At 44.2% G+C, this 24,527-nt stretch overlaps 1 pseudogene; it reads left to right on the forward strand.

Moving 5' to 3' along the window:
* Positions 1–7,505: 7,505 nt before the first annotated feature.
* LOC136637482 (5S ribosomal RNA) lies at positions 7,506–7,624 on the forward strand (annotated as a pseudogene).
* The last annotated feature ends 16,903 nt before the right edge of the window (positions 7,625–24,527 follow it).

Below are 24,527 nucleotides of genomic sequence, written 5' to 3' on the forward strand. Positions count from 1 at the left end.
GTTTTTGGCTGGCAAACAAGGTAAGGAGACATAGGGCAAAAGTGAGCTTTTAAAGAATTTTTCTAACCAGGAACAGTGTTGCTGCTGGATTTTCACTTCACTAATCCAAACCAGAGAGGACCTTTAAAACATGACCTCAAATTATCTAACTATATAAATAAACATAAATTACATTCCTTTAATTGAGCCAGATTTTGCTCCATGCTTTGGCCCTTTTCAGCAGGGAGGAAGCAAAAGCAAAATACATTTGACACTCAGGTTGCCCACCTACATCGATTTGATCACAGAGCTTTTTACCGGCGCATTTCAGCTTGCATTGTAGAAAGAATGCCTCACATTATAGGAACAGCCCAATCCTCTTGGGTTCTGATGGCAGCAAATCTTGTAATCTGCCTCTGTAAGTCCTGGTGCAGTGCCGCAATTGCTACACCACTGCAGCGCACAACAGAGCTGCAATGGGCAGAGGCAATATGGGCAGTGGGCAATATGGGCAGTGGGCAGAGGCAATATGCACATGCCAGCTGTATCCAGGCACCTTGCCAGAGGTGATAGTGGTGGAGGAGGGGACAATTTGGGTCAGTTCAGGAGAGGATTGGGGTAGGGAGAAGGACAGAACTGGGGTGATTCATGGGTGGTAGGGAAAGATCTCGGTGACTGCAGGTCCCGGCAAGATCCTAGCCCTCTTCCTGGTCTGGACCCTCCCCCACAAGTCTCCTTGGACTTTTGCCAACAAAATAACTGGTGTAGGACTGAGGAGACCCACTGGAAGCCAGGTTACCTACAGGGAGGTAAGTTAAACAAGTGTTTTACTAACTTCTCCTGGGCTGTCTAGTCCCCCCCCCCCCCACTATATCATGCAATGCACTCTCCATTGGTGGTGATGTATTCTCTAGGCTAATTGGGAATAGGATTGGACCTTGAGTCAATGTGATAACAAGAGCATATTATTTTGGAAGTATATTTGAACATTATAATTGCCTTAGGTAATCATACCTACAGTGCTTTTCTCAAGTCTTTCATGGGCAATATATAGACTGACACATCACATTTCCTGGCATGCGGAGACGATTCAAAAGGCACTACTATCTATGTTTTTTATTTGTTTTGCATGAGAGCATCTTGAAGACTTACAGTGTTTTTGTAATATTTCTTGTATATACTAAAGCACAGGATGGTGTAGATCCAGATCTTGTTCTGTGCTGATGCTGTCTCCTGCCTATGCAAGGTGGAAGAGATTGGAGATAAAAAGGAGGCAGTTCACCCAGTGCTCGTTTTTTCATCTGAATCAGAACACAAGATTTATAAACGTAACTTGAACCCACATTTTCATGGTTTGATGCCCTGCCTGAAGCATTTTGCTAAGAATCACTGGATTGCCTTGTATTGAATTCACACTAACTCCTGACTAGGAACTGATTCATTGACAAGATGATTGTCATACCAATTTGAAAATGAAAGTGTAATTGGGATTTTTCAAAGATAGGGCAAAAATCAGTCCATTGCAGCCTCAGTGACTCATTTCACATTCCTGTTGACATTTCTGTTGACCTTAACAGCCGAATCCTATCCCCCACCATGAACAATGATGCAGCTGTGCTGATGGAGCCCCCCTGCAACCAATGGTGGTGGTGGTGGTGGATCATAAGGCCTTCCAAAGGTATCTAAAAATACTTACCCCTGGGTAGGCCTCATGGCTGCCTATGAGTCTGATTGGACCCATGCCAGATATTTTGCTGGTATAAGTCTAAGGAGAGAAGCAGGGCAGGATGGGCTGAAATATGGGGGATAGAATTCAGTGTGCATGACTACTGCCAAGCTCCATCCCCTCCAGCCCACTCTCAAATCCTCCCTTCTCTGCCCCAGAACACCCCCAAACCTCCTTATCCCTTTCCCTTCTGCCAACTTACTTTGACAGGAGGAGCCTGGGCAAGTGGGTCACATTTGCGGCAGCGGCCTGAAAGTGCATGATGGCATGAGTTGCGGCGGCACAAGGCCCAGGTAGGATTGGGCCATAAAAGAATGGCTTAATTTTCATAGCCACAGAAGGGAACCACTAACAGTGTTGCAGAAATAATGTACATTAACAGTTAAACTTTTCACTGAAGTCCACTGCAGCTGTGAAACAGTAAAGCAATGTTGATTCATGGTGATACTGTGATCAGAACCTATTTCTTTGTCCTCGGACATTTTCTCTGGAAAAAAGCAAGGAGGCAATTCAGGCAGGGGAAAAAATGCATTTCTCTGGGAAAATTTCAAATAAACAAAACACTGGAACAATTTGGAATGCCACAATATTAAATAAAATTAGAACTTCCCGCTTTTTGGACTCATCTTAGATTATGTGCACAGACATGGTGAATGAGGTATGCCGGTATTTATAGTTCCTGTGGCGTCTTTGCAGTCCCCAGTGTTGTAACTTTGGCTTCCAAAGCCACACGCATTTTATGTGAATCCCACAAGTTGCCTGTTTTACACCCAAAGTATAAATACAATTTGGAAACAAGAAAATAAATATGAGTACAGAGAAACATCTTGTGTTTATTTGGTAGGCTCTCCAAAATGGATTTGTAGCATACATGCGTAGATCTTTCTTCTTCTGGGGTAATGACATCGTGCGGTATGACTCACGTACTAGAGATCAGGGACATAGACCTGGTTCTTAGAGTCTTCTAAAGCAGCCATTCTGTAGTGGGGAAGTGTGAATATTTATGCACTCCCACCATGCTAAGAATGGAATATGAAACAGATGAAATTCCTTTTCCCCCTGCCGCCACATGCGCACATTTAGCTGCTCTGATGCTGCTGAAACGAGCACGAGTAAGTTGCTCCTGGGTTCCATCTGTTTGTCATATGCTGGGATGGGGGGTATTCAGATGAAGAGGTGGAACTGTGCAGATAGGGGCACACTCATTTCTCAGTATGACATACAAAGTTCTATGGCTGGAAGGAGCTGCTGAAAGCAGCTCATTGGTGTCAGGGGTGTGGGAAAGGTTTTTCCCATCAGTAGACTTGGACTTTTTCCTTTCCAAAGGCCTCCAAGTAAATTTGGCAGACACAGAATAAGAGGAGGGATCACCTGGTGGATTGATAACAGGTTAGAGGAGAGGAAGCAGAAGATAGAGGCAAACAGTTTTCACAACGGAGGGTCAGCTGCCTGTTAGGAGTGAGGTGAAACCCAGAGAGCATATAACAAGGAATAGACAACAGTATCAACCACACCTGTTCTCTGGCTTGAGATGCATACTCATGGTTTATAGGGAGAGTGCTGCCAGTCCTGTTTATCTCAGGGTTAGGAAGGTCCCAGGGTGCAGCATTATTTGCAGGTCTGGATGGGATGACAAAGCAAGAGCAAGGTGTGGCTGGTTGTGGGGTTTTCCAAAGCAAGGCTTCCCACAAGTCAGCCAGGGAAAGGCAGGGTTCTTTTTGTTCCAATGAACCAAAATTGGCCTTTCAACCCAAAGTTCTGTGGGACCCAGATGCTCTCTTACCATCAGCCAAATCAAAGTAACATGAGTCAGTAGTATGATGTGGCTGCAAAGAAGGTGAAGGCAATTTTAGCCTGCCTTAATAAAACCAAGTTGCGAGAAGTCGTGGTTCCACCTCACTCTTCATTGGTTAGACCTCCCCTGGAGTACTGTGTTCAGTTATGAGCACCTTGCTTTAAGAAAGATGCAACCAAACTGGAGTGGGTTCAGAGGAGAGCAATGAGGATGATCAGAGGGCTGGAGAACAAGCCCTGTGAGGAAAGGTTGAGGGAACTTGGTTCATCATCATCATCATCATCCTTTATTTCTGGTCACAGACCCAACATGGGAACCTGGTTATGTTCACCCTGGAGAAAAGAAGGCTGAGAGGGGATATGATAGTGCTCTTCAAATACCTGAAGGATTGTCATATGAAAGAAGGGACAAATTTGTTCTCAACTGCCTCTGAAAGAAGAACAAGATCCAACAGGTACAAACCTCCAAGAAAAGATTCTGATTGGATATCAGGAAAAAATTCCTGATGTGCTGGGTGGTTCAGCAGTGGAACTGATTGCCAAGGGAGGCGGTGGACTCTCCCTCACTGAAAACCTTCAAGCAGAGGCTCAACAGGCACCTTCTAGAGATTATCTAGGACAGGGGTGTCAAACATAAGGCCCGAGGGCCGGATGCGGCCCCTGGAAGCTTTTTATCCAGCCTCAGGCTCTCAGCTGCTGAGGTGTTACAGCTGAAATGGCAGCCCACATGAAAATTGGGCTTTCCCAAATCTTGAAATATGATCAAGATTTGCATACTTTCTCTTCTGTCATTTGCAGTTAATGAGTTTCTATATGAGAACAGGGTCTGATTTCTGGCCATTAGCTGCTTAATGATGTCACTTTCTGCTTAATGATGTCACTTCCGGCCCTCAGCTGGAGCCCTGAATGCTAACTTCGGCCCTCTGTATGAAACGAGTTTGACATCCCTGCTCTAGGAGGATTTCCTGCTGCAGGCAGGGGGTGGACTAGATTACCTTTTTGGTACCATCCAACTCTATGATTCTATGGGACTGGCAGTGGGTGGGAGGCTTAAGTTGTTGGACTAAACCAGCACACTGCTGCCTTTCCCCCCCCCACCCATGCTTGCTTCTTCTTCTTCTTCCTCCTCCTCTGTCAGATGTGGGAGAGACAAGTAAAGCTACTGTTGTTGCTCACAACAGAGGGGGATGCCTAAGATCTGATGCAGGGCAGGATGGTGCTGGCAGTGCACCACCACCTGTACAAATGAAAATCCACTTCTGTGTGCCAGCTCCCCATGCTTCAGTACACATGTGCACTCTGCACACTCATATAAAACATTCATAAAATCATCATCACCATCACCATCAAATGTCTGCCAAAAATCTGGACTGGGAAGGGGACATCCGCGTTTGCTTTTTTAGCCTGGCCACAGGGTGGGGGGTTACTGAACTTCCCAAACTGGCTAGGCCATTCATTTCCCAGTTGATTGGCCAGCTTACCCTTCACCCTTTGCCAATTGTAATGTCAGGCATTTCTCTTGCTGGACCATAGTGTATTAGATTTTGGCGGAAAGCCCAGCTTTATAGTTACATATTCAGTAGCCTTCCATGATCCCCTAAATGGATTTGATTTCAATTAGGGAGAAAATCATACAAGGAAAACAGGACTACAATCGCTGGCAAGTACATGACAATGAAACCTGATGGCTGACACAGGGGAAACTGGCAGGTCCTGACAGCCTGTTAGTGCACTAGTGATGTGATCTCATTAGGGTCTGGACTATTATAAAACGGTCTGTGTTTTTGTGAATGGGGTGCAGGGCAGGGATTAGCAACCAGAGCTCAGCAAGGATGGTATTGAAAGTACTTTTCAGGCCTGCCATTTTTCATACTATGTATTCCCTGATAGACTGTCAAAATGACAGGGCTGTCAGTCACATCATGTTATTGGCTCAATATACCCCTTGTCCTTACAACTGCACCGACATGGAGCATGAGTTGAAACAGCGGCTTGCCCACTCCAGGTTGGCAGTTTGTACTCTTGCAGGAGCACTGCAAGAGTTTGTACAGTTTGTACTTGTGGCAGGAGGAGAGAGAGAGAGAGAGAGAGAGAGAGAGAGAGAGAGAGAGAGAGAGAGGAACAAGGAAAGATAATATGGAAATATAATAGAGTGATTTACGATGGGCATGTTTTTCCTTCCTTTCTACTATAATCATACCAAGAAGAGTTACAATCTAAGGATCTGGTAAAGGTGGTGTTTTCTAAGCAATTTCTTTCACACAGAAGCCAGGTCAGGCAAAATAACCAAATCCAGCACTCTGACATAAAACACTATAAAACCACAGCCTTTTATGATACATGGTAGGGATCCAGCCAATAGTAAGTCTGGGTTTGGTAAGCTGTGCCGGAAGTTGATCCATGTGATCATTAACCAGCTATGGCTCATCTCTTTTAAAGGGATGCATTTTTGCCCTTCTCCGGGGATCAGCATGTTCCTTCTCATTTGCAGTGGCCATTCGTATTGAGTCAAATCTTTGTATAAAAAATCCCTGAAGATAAAATTCTATAAATTTTATTTGGCTTTAAAAAGTAAAATAAAGAATATGACAAATGATGGGACTCAAATATACGTTTGAGAAGTCATTTCAGTGCCAGGTTCCTAAGTTAAAACCAACTATTTTCTCAAACTAGAATGGAATAGATTGGAGATTGGACAAGACAGCCTCTTGAGCAATGCTTTACAATCAGAGGTACAATTACAACTTCACAGTAAGAACATAAGAACAGCCCCAGTGGATCAGGCCATGTGCCCATCTAGTTCAGCTTCCTGTATCTCACAGCAGCCCACCAAATGCCCCAGGGAGCACACCAGATAACAAGAGACCTGTATCCTGGCGCCCTCCTGACCTCCAGGAGACCTCATGGGATCCAGCAAAAGTGCATGGATTTAGGTAGGATTGAGCTGCCAGAGAAAATATTCCACCAAATATTTCACCAAGGGAATCTGGAAGTAACAGCTGTTATATTATGAAATCATCGGTGTGATGATGCAAGGAGGTTTGGGAACTTTTTTTTTTTAAAGAATTCTAATTGGTTTTGTTTGGTTACTGTTAACCCAGAATTGTACTACCCACCAATACTGAAAACAAGTACACTTTTACTAAAAAAATTACACCACTTTTTGCACATACCTCGACTTTCTACAGGAGTTTCCACACTGTGGCTGTTACCCTTGCAGAGCTTTGTGGTTTCTGGACAGCTCTTCCAGAAAGCCGGGGACTCGCTAAATATGTCTCTAATGCAGCACCAAAGTGGCAGAGGGGAAAGTCTAGAGGTTTTGGTTTACATGCCGGAAGTGTTTGGGTGCACACACAAAACTCTTTGGTAAGGAGACCTCCTTGTTTTTGTGACCTCTCAGGCCCCTTTCAAGTGTAGTGTCTGGTCAGTCAGATAGCATTTTGGTTGTAATAACAGAAGAAACTAGGAGGGGGAGTGCCTTCAGCTCTCACATTGGTATGAGAATGAACTTGGAAGGAGCTCTGTTTCCAGGAATGACTCCATGTTGGCAGCCTTCAGTCTCAGAAAACTATGGTATCGCGCTCTGAATGGTGGTTCTGGAACAGAGTGTCCTCTCCAGTGCGCGAAGCCTGGGTAAAGTAGATATGGAGGATAGACTGTTCCCCATGCAGCAAATCCCCCCTCTCCACGTCGCTGAAATGGTCCAATGGAAAGGCAGAAGCCAATATGGTTGGTTCCAGCGGCGTCGCAGGAGTTGCCAGAACGTGACTGTGTTCAGCCATGAACTGCCTCAGGGACTCCGGCTCCGGATTTTGCCTCAAGGTTGACTCCTGAAGCCTTTTCCATAACTGGATGTAGCCATAAGGCAGTGGAGGTTTGGGATCAGAGTTTTCCTTCTCTCAGATGAGCTGCCTTCCCAGGCTAACAAGTCCAATCTACTCGGTGGCTGTTTGGTCGCCTCTTACAACAGGTACAGCCAAACTGAGGGCCTATTCTTATTCCCCCAGCCCCCAGGGCTGTTACCCTGCACATGCCTGATCTTGTCTGATCTTGGAAGCTAAGCAGGGTCAGGCCTGGTTAGTACTTGGATGGGAGACCGCCTGGGAATACCGGGTGCTGTAGGCTTATACCATAGTCTTTTGAGACTGAAGGTTGACAACAGGGCACAGCAGGTGGATATGCACATCACACAACTGGCAAGAAGCACCACCAGGAATGACTAGGAAGCAGATTTCTCAAGACTGATACAAAGCTACTGTTGAAAAGCAGCCAAAACTTCTTGCTAGAGACATTTGCTCTCATCTGAAGTACTGCTGCTAATTCCAACACATTGAAAAAAGACAAGATTATGCAGATACTGTGCCTGGTTCTTCTGCTTTCAACAGTCATAGCCTCTGGGAGGACAGCTATTTTGACACATGCAGGTGTGGAAAGAGGAGCGCAAGGTTATGACAAACAAGTCCACCTGCATTTCACCCAGTACAAAGATATTCCGCAACATGCTCATTTTCAGAACTAGACTTGATGACTCCATAACTCTTCTGCTCTTTAGCTTGGCTCTACTTGTTCCCCTTGTCTGCCGTTGCTCATTTTGGAAATGGATCTGTCAAAACCAGTAGGGACTGATACTGAAGAATGTTGTTTGTTCTTCAGTGTTCATTTTGAAATATAAAGGATGTGAAGAGCATCCTTGAGACAAGTGTAATATGAGTCGACTTTGTGAGAAGGTATCCCTTCTAGATATGAATCAATCTTGAACAATTTACTTCACTCAAAAAGGGTGACACTAAGATGAAGACTCTGACCTATACTTCAAAGGAAGGTTGGGTTGCAAGACTTGGCGGTGTTACAAACTTCCAGATAAGTCTGTTAAGTGTTCAGAAAATGTAATTGCTAGGTTATGACTCCTTTTTGACTGCACTGATCCTATTCTGTATCTCATGTCCTTGATGGAGGCTCTGTTTGAAGCCCCATTGCTGTTTGAAGTCTGGTGGGTAGGCAGAAGAGACAGTAACGCCCAGTGATGGTAACACCCAGACTGTGAAGGGTTCTTTGATTAACAGGTGCTTTGATTGCGTTTTTACCCTGTTGTTCCAGCTAATGGAAACCATGCTGTAGCTGGTGGGCCCAGAAGAAATCCCAGTCACATCAAGCTTGCTCAGAAAGGGCTGAACAAAAAGGGAGGTCTGAACATAACATGGACTGGACTCTCTTGCAGTTGCAAGGAGAACATTGCAGTTGCAAGGAGTTGCGAGAGGAAATGTGTATAAATCTTTTTGAGCGTTGTGTGAAGTGAACCTCCAGTATGAGTCGAGGAAAGACAACCTCTTGCCCCAGCTGTAAATGGCTAAAATGTGCTGGCTTATTTCAGCTTGGCTTGCCCGGCCCATGTTCATCCTTAGGCATGGTCACAGCTCATTCTGATTCATTGACACAACTTGTTCTGAGGAAATAGTAGAGTGTATGCCTCTACCAGAGAAGAATATCCCATCAGGGTACATGAAGCTGCCTTATAGTGAATCAGAGAAGAACTTACAGAGAACCAGGGAAGAATATCCCTGGTACCTTGAGGACAAAGCAGGACTGGGGAAGAAGGGAAGACCCCTGCCAAAAATTGTGGAGAGCTACCAATCAGTGTAGTCCAGGGGTGTCAAACATAGGGCCTGGGGGGGGGGGGTGCGGCCTGTGGACGCTTTTTATCCAGCCCTCAGGATCTCAGCTGCTGAATCTCAGTTCTGAGATGTTACTGCTGTCAGGGTAGCCCACATGAAAACTGGGCTCTCCTATATCTTGAAATATGATCAAGATTGGTGTATTTTCTCTTCTGTCATTTGCAGCTAATGAGTTCCTAAGTGAGAAAAAGTGCTTATTTTTGGTTATGACCTGTTCAATGACATCACTTCCTGCCTAATGACATCACGTGGAGACACGGCATAACCTCTTTAGTGAATTGTTCAAGCAGCTTCTTCATGAGGAAGCCTGCACCATGGCTTCCTCATGAGGAAGCTGCTTGAACCATTCACTAATGAGGCTATACTATATCTCAAAACTAGACGTGATAGGGCAAAAAGGATGCCATTTTTGGAATCAGCAACCCAAATTCATATCAAAACACCATAAAGTTTGGGAAAAACTTTTCTGACCCTCAATTTTGTAGGCCTGTGTAATCTTGGCAGCAGTGCTTTCTTCTGTTATGTACTTCAAGTTACTATTAGGTGATGATCACATTTTTGCCATGATTACTCTGAAATAAATTGCCTCTTAGGCCCATGCAGTTATGGGTATGAAACGTATTCAGATTAGGGGCAATTGCTGTAGTCCTGATTTCTCCTACAAGAAGAAAGTGTGACTAAGTGTGAAGAATGACTCAGATTTTCACTTACCCACTAGTTGGATTTTGCTTCAGGTTGCAATTCTGTGCATACTTCCCTGGCAATAAATCCCAATGAACTAAATGGGACTCTCTGACACCTTCTTTGCTTCCTCCGCCTCACTGAGCAGTTAGTGTTTATTGGGGGGGCACAGTGCAGCTTAAAAGGTATCCTCACTACAGGGAGACTTGGCGGCTTGGAAAGTGCCCCCGTTATGACTCTTTTACAAGTCTTGGGGGGGTGACTCGGTGACTTGACTTGAGTTAAGTCCTGCTGGACTTGCCCATCCCTGCTATATGGAGAGAGTAAGCAAGCATGAAGCGGAAAAGTTCAGTATTATTCAAAGCTTGTCTATCTTTCCCCCCGCCTTCCTCTGAGACTACTTGCTAGGTGTAGGAGTGGGCATCTCATCACACACTCATCCATAGAGCAAGGAAGAAGCTTCTCTGTTTGCTGCTGCATCCTGGACTTTCCCAGTGGTGCAGCTGAATTGGGCTGGGCGGGATACATTACCACCCCTTACTGCCAGTGTTCTTCTGCTCCAGTCATCTCCACTTCTGGTGAGGTCAGACCAAGCAGAGTAGGGTCACGTGGGCCTAGGGCAGCAGTGGAACCATCTACAACATAGTGGAAGTGGATGATCTCCTTAGTGAAGTACTGCATGCCATACTGCATGTGGTTGGTCTGTGGAACTCCTTGCCACAGCATGTAGTGATGGTATCTGGCCTAGATGCCTTTAAAAGGGGATTGGACCAATTTCTGGAGGAAAAATCCATTACGGGTTAAGTGCAACTTCCTGATTTTAGAAATGGGCTATGTCAGAAACCAAATAGTTGGTTTTAACTTAGGAACCTGGCACTGTAATGACTTCTCAAACGTACATTATCAGTCCCATCATTTGTCATATGTTCTTATGACATTTGCCCCTTGCCCCAGGGTAAGCCCAAGCAGCTGCTATGGTCAACACAGTCCTGTACCCAGCTCAATGGCTGGTGCAATTGCTCAATCAATTGCTGGCACAATTGTTGGAGCAATTACTCAATCACTGGCACAAATCCCAATTGATCTGTGAAGGTGGGTCAGGCATGGGGAAGGGGGATCAGGATATGTTGTGTGCCGCTGCCATCAAACCTGTTCCCCTATCAGGCCCAATCCATCCTCTCCCCACCCCATCACTCCGATTCTGCCCACCTGTTCAACCACCTCCTTGCCGCCCTCCAACCCCCTGCACGAACTTACCTGCTCCAGTAGGTCTTGTGAATCTGCCAACCTATGGGAGGCCACTCTGGAGTTTGGCCTCCCTGCCCGTGGGCCTGCAGTACATGCCAGCAGAGGCTGCTTTGCAACTTCTGAAAAGCAGTCTCCCCAGGTGCAATGCTAGATATACCAGTGGGGGAGGAGAATAGGATTGGGCCATAGAAGCTTTCCACCATGGTCTTTCCTCTTCCAAAAGTCTTCTGGACCCAGCAAAGTACTGTTATGTCCGCTAGCTTCATTGGTAGTTTGTTAATGATTTTGGTGGACTGAAGGTTCTTATAGTTGCTGCTTTGCAGTTGGCTGGCTGGCTGGCTGGCTGGCTGGCTATCTATCTATCTATCTATCTATCTATCTATCTATCTATCTATCTATCTATCTATCTAAATACTTATGTAAGCAGGTTTTATCCCATTTGGGGAGAAAGACAGAAAATCAAATTAATATTGAAAAGGAACAAAACAATCAGAAATGTGATTATATTTGTTATCAATATTACAACTGTGTCATCATATATTTAAATCTATATATGTATATGCAGCTTTATAACGGATATACAAAAAATTCATTTAATCAGATATTAATTTGGCCAACCAAAATTTTGATATTGTGTTTTTCACCATTGGATTTTACTGTTCTTTAATTATTCTTGTCCCTAGAGAATAAGAAAAATGGAACAAAAACAGAACAAGTGGAGGCCAAACAAAATAAGTTGTGTGCAGTATGTGAAAAGGATCTCATATTGGTTAAGTGTTATTAACAGCTGTACTGTTTTTCCCAATTAACCCACAAACACACACCCCAGCTGCTATTTGCTTTGTAGAGCAAAATGGACAGGCAACTTTGGAGAAAGTTTTGTTCGGGATCCAGATCAGAAGCAGGAGGTTTATGGAGGTGTATTTAAATCCCTTTCACCTCCAAAGACTCCTGATACCTGTTTTTGGCACTGCTGCGTCAGCGGGGGAAGAAGGATAGGATTGGAATTTAAATGTAGCATTAATTATGTATCTAGTGGCACTGTTTGGATGAACCACCCAATTAATTTCAATAGTCCTTATTTCCAGGCAAGTGAGTTATTTCCTTACTGTGACTGACAAGGGGTTCAATCCTACCCAACTTTCCAGCACTGGTGCAGCCGTGCCAATGGGGCATGAGCTGTATCCTGCTGTGGCGAGGTCAGTCGTGAAGGCCTCCTCAAGGTAAGGGAATGTTTGTTCCCTTACCTCAGGGCTGAACTGCAGCTGCATTGGCTCTGGAAAATAGGGTAGGATTGAGCCCAAAATACTGCCATGGGGCACACTGGGATTCTTCAAATATGTTAGAAGTAGGTAACCTGGCCAGTAGGTAACCTGGCCCACTTGATGGAGAGGGAGGAAAAGGAGAGATTAAAGGGGACTTAGAGATGGCAGAGAAATTAAATGAGTTTTTTGCATCTGTCTTCACGGCAGAAGACCTCTACTCGAATGGTCCCTCCTGACTAAGGAATTAAGTCAGATAGATGTTAAAAGAGTAGGTGTTTTAGACCTAATTGATAAATTAAAGATTAATAAATCACCAGACCTAGATGGCATCCACCCAAGAGTTATTAAAAAACTGAAGAATAGTTCTGATCTATAGTTGCTGATCTTTTAACTATAATTTGTTACTTGTCCCTTAAAATGGCCACAGTGCCGGAAGATAGCTAAAGTCATGCTAGTCTTTCAAAAGGGAAGGAGAAGGAACTTGGGAAGCTATAGGTTGGACAACCTAATGTCTGTTCCAGGTAAGATGGTAGAAAGCCTCATTCAGGATAAAATCATTAAGGATGAAATCTTAAAACATATGAACAACCCTTGCTGAGGGAGAATCAGCATGGCTTCTGCAAGGGTAAGTCTTGGCTCACAAACCTTTTAGAATAAAACAGCTAATATTATAATGCCATTGTACAAATTGATGGTATAGCCGCACCTAGAGTATTGTGTTCATTTCTGGTCCCCACATCTTAAAAAGGATATAGTGGAACTAGAAAAGGTGCAGAAGAGAGCGACCAAAATGATTACTGGGCTGGGGCACCTCCTTTATGAGGAAAAACTGCAGTGCTTGAGGCTCTTTGGTCTAGAAAAGAGGCGCCTGAGAGGCCTGATTGAGACATACAAAATTACCCAGGGGATTGATAGAGTGGATAGAGGGATGCTCTTTTCCCTCTCACACAACATCAAAACCAGGGGGCATCTGCTAAAATTGAGTGTCAGGAGAGTTAGAACAGACAAAAGGAAATATTTCTTTACTAGCATGTAATTTGTCTGTGGAACTCCTTGCCACTGGGTATGGTGATGGCATCCGGCCTAGATGCCTTTAAAAGGGAATTGGACAGATTTCTGGAGGAAAACTCCATCACAGGTTACAAGTCATGATGGGTATGTACAGTTTGAGATTAGCTGGTTGGTAACCTGAGAGCCGGGAAGGAATTTTTTTCTGCCATCCAAATTGGCTGTGGATGGAATTTTTTTTGCCTAGACTGGTGAGGGAGGGAGGGAAGGTATATTCAGTAGGTTTCATGCATTAAAAATTGGTCACTGCGTTTAATAAAGTAGCACAAGTTAAACCCAATTGCAATCTTGTGTCTTTCCTGGGGGTGTGTGAGCGTAAATAGAATGCTAGATGCAGGGAGGTGGTAGAGAGATGCAAGTATCTTGTGGTCTTGTTTGTACTCCTGAAGCATCTTGTGGGCCACTGTGAGATACAGGAAGCTGGACTAGATGGGCTCTGGGCCTGATCCAGCAGGGCTCTTCTTATGTACTGGTGGGGGGCAAATGCCCTGGGGTGCCACTCAGTGGGGGGAGCAGTGCAGAGACCCCCCTCCCCCAGCCACTTTTTTTCCTTCCTCTTAAGGCCCAATTATAGGTCCTTAGAAAGTCTTCTGAGACCTCCAGAAGGCCTAAAAAGGTCACTTCCTTTTTCTCTGAAAACAGCAAATAACATTTTTAGGCCTGGGGGTGGCATTTTGCAGTTCTGACCCTGGACCAGATGGGACAGATTATTTGGGGGACTTTGGGTATTCCAGTTCTGTTTGATTATAGTAGTAGTAGTAGAACTTTATTACGGTCATAAGACCAGCCACGTATAAAATATCAAAATGTATAAGTATACAAAGGTATGCAATATATTATGATTAAGTTTAAAATGATAAAACAATTTATAATTATGTTTAAAACAGTTCTGAGGTAACCAGCAACAGCTTCCAGCCATCTCCCCTAAAGCAATATCTAGCAGACTATGCTCCAACTACAGAGGTTCATCCATATTTAAGATCCTTTTCCTAATGCCCATTGCAGCAGTAAAAAATTTAGCGACACTATATGTAAACATAGGATTGGAATCAGATAACAGTACATACATACATTGTTGCTCTGTGCAACCGAAAAGTCGGCCAATCAAAGGAGAAATAAGTTCTTCACGTATCTTCTTGTAATATATACACCACAACAGAATGTGTTCAGTTGTTTCTATCTGTTCCATTCCACATGGGCAGAGGCGCTCTGCCCAGGGGATCTTTTTATACCGTCCCTCCTGCACTGCTGAGGGTAGTGCATTAAGCCGGGCCAGAGTAAACGCCCTTCTATGCCTAGGCTGCTCCAACTGGGCAAAATAAGGTGCTATTGCAACCTTATACATAATCTATCCTCGCTAAGAAAGAATTCTGGGGTTTGATTATAGAGCTGTGGTATATTATAGAGCTGTGGTATAAGGTAGCATCTTCTGCAACTGGACAAACACATTCTTTGAGGGATGTGGAACTTTTAGATGTATGAAAATAGCTGTTCACTTGGCCAGATCTGGAAGCTGGAAAAAATGGCTAAATCATCTGTATGTCTGAGGAGTGGGTCATGAAACCTTTTCTAAAAAGTGGTCCTTTCTGATTAATTTTATCAGAGTGCCTCACAATTTAGATGCAAATCAGTATTGTCATTTTAATATTATTTGAACTCACTATTGTCACAGAGATCTGGGCAGTTTGCTGTACACCTTAATTACTTATATACTGATGATATATTAATTGTGATTCATGTATGGTTGTGTATGATGTATAGTGTTTCTTCTGATTTATGAGAGAACGTTATCCAGCACCCACAGGGCCAGAAATGCAAATGAGGCCATGTCCTTGGCATTTGTAAGCATGCTAAAGCTGAGAGCATGAAAAAGGTGGTTCGGTCTCTGGGGGAAGGACATAGATGGTATTAGCTCTATGTCTCTTGGTGACTTGCCAATGAGCGCTATTAACATCAGCCTCTACAAAAAGGTCAATCAATCAACCTGTATATTTGTGGGATGCCCTTTACACAAAGCACCGGGGGGGGGGATACTTGCTAAAAATACAGACACCCAGCAGGAACATTGAAAAACAAGAGAGTCCGAATGATAAAATGCAAAAAACATTAAGGGCTGGGTGAAGACTTGTAGGTTATCAGCTATTATTGCAATGACCATTCAATTACAGAGCCAGATGGCTGCATAAAACTAGAATCAGGTACACTTTCACCATTACCCTGGCCATGTTCCTTGCTGCTCTGCTTCCTGCCCAGCTGCATTACATCAGGGATTGTGTCAGAGGCTGACCAGGTCAAGTGCTGATGGAGGGTCCTCAGAGGGCCCACCTGGCCAGGCTGTTCCCTGACCTTTCAGTACCATTGGCAGCAGCCAATGTAGTATCAGGGGATGGGAAGGGGATGTCATGGGAGGCCTAGAACTGAGCTTTGCCCCAGGGTCCACAACACCTTGGTGTCAATACTGGGTCACATTCAGATAGCCAATCTGTATGAACAGGGGTCAGTTTTGAGGGTCTTTCCCACTGAATTGGCACTGACCCCATGCCCTATTGGATGCTGACTATATGTTTGGTAACTGTGTGATTGGGGAGTTTAGCACATGAAAAGTCTCATCAGGGAAAAGGGATATTTGTCCCCTTGCACTGGGATAAGCCCCAGCCTGTGCAATGGGTCAACTTGGGCCCACACCAGCTATATAGCTGATGCAAGTCTGCATTGATCCATATTGATGGATCAAACCTAGGAAGGGGAATAGGACACGGCACACACCAGTGCTGCCAATCCCAGTGCTTCCATCCTGGGCTGAATCTGCTCACCCCTGCCCCAGTCGCCCAGTGAACAATTAGAACAAGATCTCTTTGCTGATTCTTCTCGCAGCCCTGCCACAGATGGCGGGGTGGATGGCACCATCTGGCTGCTGCTGCTGTCCTGATCCTCTTCTTGCTTGTGCTCACCATGATCTTACATGTTCATTTGCTTTAGAAGGTAAGAAGAGGATCAGAAAGCCAACTGAAATGGCTGGGTGGGTGGCAGGCTAGATGCAGGCAGAAGGCAGACACAGGGTGCAGGGCATCCCCTTGGTGGTTCACTGTTCTCCCCAGATTGCCATTCAAACACACAGCTTCAGACAGCCCCATCCATTTCTTTATGTGTGCATAAATACCTTGAAAAGGTAAAAGAAAATAAAAAACAGCATGAACTTAAAACAGTGGCAAACGTGCCATTAATCAGAGACTTCACTAGGGTTTGTGTCACCTGGTGCGAGAGCTCATTGCGTCACCCTCATGATGGACCTCCTCCCATACCAGACCATACAGAATAAATTGCAATATCATACGCACAGCTTAAATGCAGTGGCATAGCTAGGGTTAATGTTATTCCCATTAACTTTATTTATTACAGTATATAACAGTACATGTCACCCAACAAATCAGCAACCAACCAAAAGCCAGTGGCCAACTTGATGAAACGCACACAACTGAATAAGAGCTCTAGTATTAGCTCTGATACATAGAAATAAGAGCTGACTCATACTAACATCTCATTGGTTCCCTGCTGTGTCATAATACCTCATTGACTCTCAAAACATTCAGTTTCTTTGGTCAGTTTTGATTGCAAGAAAGAACTTAAGGCAGTATTTCCTCATTACTTGGTTATAACTTTTGATAGAATAGAGATATTTCAGTGTGGCTTGTTTCTTTGCATTCTGCGTTAAATTCGCCATTGAATGATATATACTATAATGGTATTATTTGAAAATACCACAATTCCACAATTTTGGACAGTAGTAGTGTCACCCCCTCCCTGAGTGTGTCACCCAGTGTGGTCCGCATGCCCCACACTCCTAGTGATGCCACTGTCACTTATTCAATGCCAGTGACAAATGTTGATGTGGATAATTGGATAAAGATGTCTAGTATAGACATAGTATAGACAACTATACAATTTAATTTAGCCATGGTATCAAGCAAGAACATGCACATTTAGCAATTGCAGTATTAAAGAGTGACCACTCATTCACTCACAGTGTTACTCTAAGCACGTTTACTCAGAAGTGAATCTCATTGTGTTCAGTAGTGCTTGCTGACAGGTATGTGCGCCTAGTATTGCCATGTTATTCATTCATTCCAACCTCCTATGAGATCACATCTCCTAAATGCCATGAAATGGCAGCACATTGCCCAGCTTGTGCCACCTTACGATGTACTCAGAGGTTCTTCCAAGCAGGAAATGCATGCCTTCAGTTAAACATATTTCTTCTCTGTATTGCAGTACATTCTTCTGCGTCATTTCTTTAATTCTGCTTTCATCTTTTCATGAACCTGTTAAATCACAATATTTCCTGACAGACATTCAGACTCATATAATGAGATTACACACCAGTCCCTTTCAGATAACGCTCAATGGGGGAGATCGAAAATTGCTCTCTGTGAAACTTAAATTAGCTGCAAAGCAATTACCTTAAGTGATTGGGGGGGAAAATGGTTCTATAAAATCCTATTTAAATTAGTCTTTTTTTCTTTTTTAAAGTGATAGACTAATTACAAGGTAGCTGTATTAGTGAGGAGTAAAACTCATCAATTGGAGAACAGGAGAAAAAAAAACATTGTAAAGAGGAGATGTTTCTTCAAACCATTTACCTTTCTTACTATTTGCTCCTTTGATCGTTGTTTCAACTGCTTGTTACTTTTCTACTTCTGGTTGTTTTATTGCTTAATGTTTTTACATTGATTGTATTTTATATTAATGGTATTGTTCTGTTCTTACTGCAGATGTAAGCCACCCTGCATCCTTTTCAGTAAGGAGAATGGTTGGCTATCAAGCTTTTAAAAGAAATAAATAACAAACATTTATTTGGTGCCAATGTTGGCTTTCAGATTGCTTTGGAATTCTTGGATGTGTCAGTATTGTGGCACTCCTGATTCTGGTTTTTGACTTGTGAATGGCTGTGAAAGATGGAGGCAACCTTAGTGAAAGCCATGTCCAATGGGTCAAAGCATTTGCCAAGACCCTTTCCAAAGCCTAGGTTTGAGCAGGCTTGTACCCATTGCCTTTCAACTGGGAGGACCGAGCCATTAGAGACCCCTCCTTGCTTCTGCAGTGGCAGGTTGCCAAGGTCCTTTGCTCTCCCCATAGGCCCTTGCCCCTATGGGAACACAGAATCTCCACTTAGACTGGACCAAGTGAGACTTAGTTGAGATGAAGAAACTTACCAGGGCAGGGAATTTCACTGTTTTTAGCTGTATGTGTCCTGGTCCCATTGGAAGGCATCAATCAATAAATCTTGTGCATCATATCCAAGTGTCAGGCCTGCACACTGCTCCCCTTTCCCCACTCTCACAATTTCATTCCACAACCCTTTTGATGCAAAGTTTCCCACCTGGGGAAGAGATTCTCATCATGGTCACGTAGATAAGCAGGCAAGAGTTCAGATTCTTGGCCTCATTTCTAGACTTGGTTCATTGGGTCTATCCAAGAGCAATTTGAGGGCAAATGCAGATCCTTTCCATTGTTGAAAAAGCAACACAAGGGAAACATTTGGATGAAAATATAGGCACCTTTCACAAATGTGGGACCTAGCCTCTGATTCATGTAGGAAGTATAAGAAATAAGTACTGGATCATGAACATAACCAGTTATAGTTTGACATTTGGGGTTTGATGTTAATTTGCTGATCTGACTACTGATAAATGGTGTCATGTACTTGCATGCCTCATACGGCAAGGGGAAGTGGTCTCTTGCCGGAAATACGATACCACAACAAACATGATTTTTTTTTCCACTTGTAAAACTAGCAGGGAACTACAAGTAAATGTTGCTAGCAAACAACCTCAAGTTGCTAAGATAATTTGTCCATCCGGTCCCACAGAACTCACCACATAGTATGACATAGTGCTGGGTGGCAGTTGCTTGGCAACATTGAGGAGATGCGATCATACAGCGGAAATGAGTGAGCAAAGGATGTGAAGGAAATGTCCCCTTCCAGGAATACCATGATGATGCTCAGTGCCACATCCTATGAACTGCTGGTTTCATGAACAATATCGGCAGATAAAGATCTGCAGAGTTCTTGCAGATCGGCAGATTTCAAGACCCTGAAATTATCCCATCTCAGGAAAGTCCAAAGGGGTTTCCCTCACTTATCGATACAGCACCAAAACACACTGACCTTCAGGTACCAAGATCCTAAAACCTCCATGAAGTTGAACATTCCACAGATCTCATCAAGTATATTGCGAATCCAGTTTTATCCACCAAAACATGAATGCCCCCCCCCAAGAATGCCCCCATCCCAGAACAAAATATCAGATGAACCCTGTCAGAAGCCTTGCAAGGTCATGCAAGTGCTTGGCTCATAAGAAGAGTGCATGTAGAGGAAGTGAGGAAGGACAGCTGGTGAAGGCTCTTGCCTACTGAATCTGAACTCTTGCCTGCTTACAACAAGCACTATTTGCCCATGTGCATCTCAGTTGCCAGCCACAGCTTCCGTGCTGGTTTCTGCTCCCACTCACCATTGTCCTTCACTATCTTGACCTGCTCTACCCCGTCTTCTAGGAGTTTCCACCTCAGGCCATGTCCAATTACCAGAGGGTTTCATTTCAACAGCTGACAACCCAATTGTTAAATGTGACCTTCAGCATTGCTTTGCACTTTGGCAACGAATCTTCCATGCTCATCTGCTGGTGACAAATCCTGTGGCATCAATTCTTGGCTGCCCCATACCCAGCTGATTTTGTGGCCCAGTGGACATTGGGCATAAACTGAGCAGGACAGCTGATAATCATGTGTGATACTGCATGAAGTCAGTCCCTAGAATTTTTTTTAAATTATTATTAACAGTATTTATATACCACTTTTCAACAAAAAGTTCAAAAAGTGGTTTACAGAGAAAAATCAAATAACTAAATGGCTCCCTGTCCCAAAAGGGCTCACAATCTAAAAGATACAAAAGAACACCAGCAGGCAGCCACTAGAAAAGACACTGCTGGGGTGAGGTGGGCCAGTTACTCTCCCTCTGCTATATAAAAGAGGAGCACCCACTTGAAAAAGTGCCTCTTACTCAGTTAGCAGGGGTTAGATCAACAGAATAGATTAACAGCAAGAAGATGGGTCCTGCGACAAAATGTAACATCCCCCCCAGCCTTAAATGGTTCACCTTCAGCTGTCGAAAGGTTCAGACAGCCTTTTCCTTCTTGCTTGTCCCCCCAATATTCTTCTGCTGGCATTTTTCCAAGCACCACCTCAACATCCTGTGGCTTCTGAAGGCCCCCAGGCATGCTTACTCTCTAAAGCAGGGGTCTCCAAACCCTGGCCCATGGGCCAGATGTGGCCCGCTGTGAGCCTCTATCTGGCCCGCGGCCAGCCTCTTGTCCTCTGAAAGCCTCTGGCTCACTTGGGCGAACATGATTGGAGCTGTGCTCTAGTTGCATCTGGAGGGTGTTCTAAGGGCCAGAGAGGTTGAATGAATGGGCCCATTCATTCATTTATCCACTCATCTAAGTTCCATCTCTAATTTATTTATATAAATTTTATATTTAATTTTTTTTTCTGGCCCTCTATACCGTGCCAGATATTTGATGCCGTGTTCTGGCCAAAAAGTTTGGAGACCCCTGCTCCAGAGTTTTGCATCTTCCATGAAGTAGATTCCACTGGAGATTGTGGACCCTATTAAAGTAAAAAAATGCCCTGGATTGCACTGTAAAGGCTGGATTGAAGTATTATATATCTCACCGCCCCATCTTCCTAGTTTCTTTTCCACATCCTCCAGAGAAGGGGTGTCCAAAGTTTTTGGCAGGAGAGCCACATCGTCTCTCTGACACTGCATTGGGGGGCCAGGGAAAAAAAGAATTAATTTACATTTAAAATTTGAATAAATTTACATAAGTTTACATAAATGAATATATTGAAGATGAACTTATATGAATGAATGCAGGTCTTGCAATAGCTCAAGGCCTATGAAAGGCCTTGCACAAAGCAAGGCTGGCCTTTCCTTTGCTGCCCCTACTGCATCACAGATGTGAAACAGCAAGCAGTGGAGGGGGCCCTCATCCCACAGCTCATGCGAAAGATCAAACAGTTGGCTGTCATGCTGAGAGCAGTTGTGTCAGGCCAGTGTGGGCTCAACAAATCTCAGGAGGGCCAGAGACTCATTGGAGACTGGGCGCTCCCTGAGGGCCGCATTAAGAGGCCTCGAGGGCCGCAAGTGGCCCCAGGGCCGGGGTTTAGGCACCCCTGCTCCAGAGAGTAAATCCCACTAGACTCCATGGGACTTACTTCAAAATCATATCCTAGATCCCACTTTTAGGTTGCAGCATTCCTTCACCAGGTTCTCAGTGTTCCCAGTCCTTTTCTGTTTTGCTTTCTTTCTCTGTTTTCAATCTCCACCCAAATCACAGTCAAATTTCCAATGCGATTCAAATGCACTGTGGTGTTCACATTGAAATATACATCCTCCTGCCTCTCCCTGTTTTTCAGTATGAAATAAGTGAGTGTGCCAGTGCACTATGAAGCCCCTCTAGGCATTGACTCATACCCCAATCCTATCCCCTGCCATCACACCCATGAGCTCTGTCATGGAGATGCAGTCCTATGAAAGGAGATGATCAAGAGTAAGATAAAGGAGTTACTTTATCTCCTTGAAGTAAGATAAATTTTGTGACCTCAAGCAGACTTTTTAAGGCATGAGAAGGCTGCACACAGCCTCCACCTCTGGATACATTTGTAAGGGACTTCAGGCTGCGTCTGGACGTCCTCTTTGTGGGCTCTCCAGATGCAGGTTCGGAACCCCCATTGGGTCAAATTTGTGGAAGTGTAACCCACATTGGGTCAAATCTGTGGGTTATGAACCCACGGATAAGGAAGACCCACTGAATTCTCTTCTGGTCAATTTATATTGCTAGTGGATGGAGCTTCAGGGCCACTTCCTAGTCACTATACTTTGAAACAATGCAGTCAGGTATAAGTGCACTATCAACTAAGGGAAGCACAACTGTTAGTTATGACCAAAGGCAAAGCATTTTTTCAGGGTAGGATGTATTCTTGCCACTTGTTAGCAAGTGCAAATGCAGCTAACTTTTCCACCTCATTCCCACACATTAAAATCAGCACCAGAGGTCCTGCTCTCTAGTCCATCAACAACAGAGATACAGCTGGTTAGTACTATACTGAACTAGTACAAGGGACAGGGCCTTCTCGGTGGCGGCACCACAGTTCCAAATAGTGGCAGTTCCAAGTATTCCTCTCTCTCATTTTTAAATGGGCTAATCAACTTTTCAGGCAGGCCTGACTTATTGATCTTTAGTCAGAGGTTGGTAGACCTCGAATTGAGATCTGCGAGAGCCAGACTTTCTGTGTATGTTTTTCTTGGGGATCAAGCTCTTGCATTTTCTCCTGCCAGATATTTTTATAATATTGTTATTCCTAAATTTAGGATTGCTTTTACTAAAGCTAGGTGTAATGCACTTTTATCAGCAGTTCTTTTGGGGCGTTATGCAAGGCGTCCCTATTCAGAGAGACTGTGCCCCTGCCCTCAAAATGTGGTGGAGACAACTGCCCACATTGTTTTGCAATGTCCATACTATGACGATTTGAGATCTAAATTTATCTCCCCGATCTTCGGTATTGAAATGGGAATGCAGGTGGAGGAGCAGCTTGCATTTCTGCTTTCTGATGTATACTCGGATATATCACTCAGGGTTGCCCGCTTCTGTTATGCTGCACAGTTGGTAAGGAAGAAAATTGAGAGTGTAAATCTCTGATTTTATGATTTTACATATGTGTAACGGGGTGTTGGTTTTAATTCTGTGTATTTTGTCTTGTTGTTTGTGACTAGCTGGTCGGATGACCGTAAATAAAGTATCTATCTATCTATTGATCTTTAATTTATCAATGAGGTCTGAAACAACTTCTCTTTTAACCTCTATCTGACAACTCCTCGGTCAGGAGGGGCCGTTCGGGCAGCAGTATCTGCCCGAGGTCTTCTGCCGTGAAGACAGATGCAAAGAACTCATTTAATTTCTCTGCCATCTCTAAGTCTCCTTTTATCTCCCCTTTCCCTCCCTCACCATCCAAAGGGCCAACTGCTTCTCTGGCGGGTTTCCTGCTTCTAACATATTTGAAGAAGCTTTTATTATTCCCCTTAATGTTGCTGGCCATGCGTTCCTCATAGTCTCGCTTGGCCTCCCGTATCACCTTCTTACATTTCTTTTGCCACAGTTTATGTTCCTTTTTATTCTCCTCAGTAGGGAAAGACTTCCATTTACGGAAGGAAGCTTCCTTGCCCTTCACAGCCTCTCTAACTTGGCTGGTTAGCCATGCGGGCACCCTCCTGGATTTAGTGGAACCCTTCTTTCTTTGCGGTATACACCTCTGCTGGGCCTCTATTACTGTTGTTTTAAGCAGCCTCCATGCACTCTGGAGAGATTGGACTCTTTTTACCCTCCCTTTCAACCTCCTTCTAACCAGCCTCCTCATTTGGGGGAAGTCTGCCCGTCAGAAGTCAAGGGTTTTTGTTAGAGATTTGCCTGGTATTCTTCCCCCAACGTGCATGTCAAAACGGATCGCAGCATGATCACTGTTCCCCAATGGCTCAGTAATGTTTACATCTCTAACCAGGTCCTGCATACCGCACAATATTAAATCCAGAGTCACCTGTCCTCTGGTGGGCTCCGTGACTAGCTGCTCTAAGCCACAGTCATTTAGCACGTCAAGAAATCCGGTTTCCTTATCGTGACTAGAACACAAATTGACCCAGTCAATATGAGGATAATTGAAGTCCCCCATGATTACAACCCTGTCCCTCCTTGTCACCTCCCTGATCTGTTTCCTCATTTCAAGGTCCCCATCCGATTTCTGGTCTGGAGGACGATAGCACGCCCCCAGTATTACATCGCTGCACAAGCCTGGTAATTTAACCCACAGAGATTCTACGGTGGAGTCGGACCCACCTTCAATCTCTACTTTGCTGGATTCTATCCCTTCCTTAACATAAAGTCCAAACAAAGTAAGGTCTACACTAGACTATTGCAGTGAGGTTTACATGAGTCTGCTTTGGAAGACTTCTCAGAGACAACATTTAGGGCCCAATCATATCCAATT

Source organism: Tiliqua scincoides, chromosome 1, assembly GCF_035046505.1.
Source record: "Tiliqua scincoides isolate rTilSci1 chromosome 1, rTilSci1.hap2, whole genome shotgun sequence".
NCBI lineage: Eukaryota > Metazoa > Chordata > Lepidosauria > Squamata > Scincidae > Tiliqua > Tiliqua scincoides.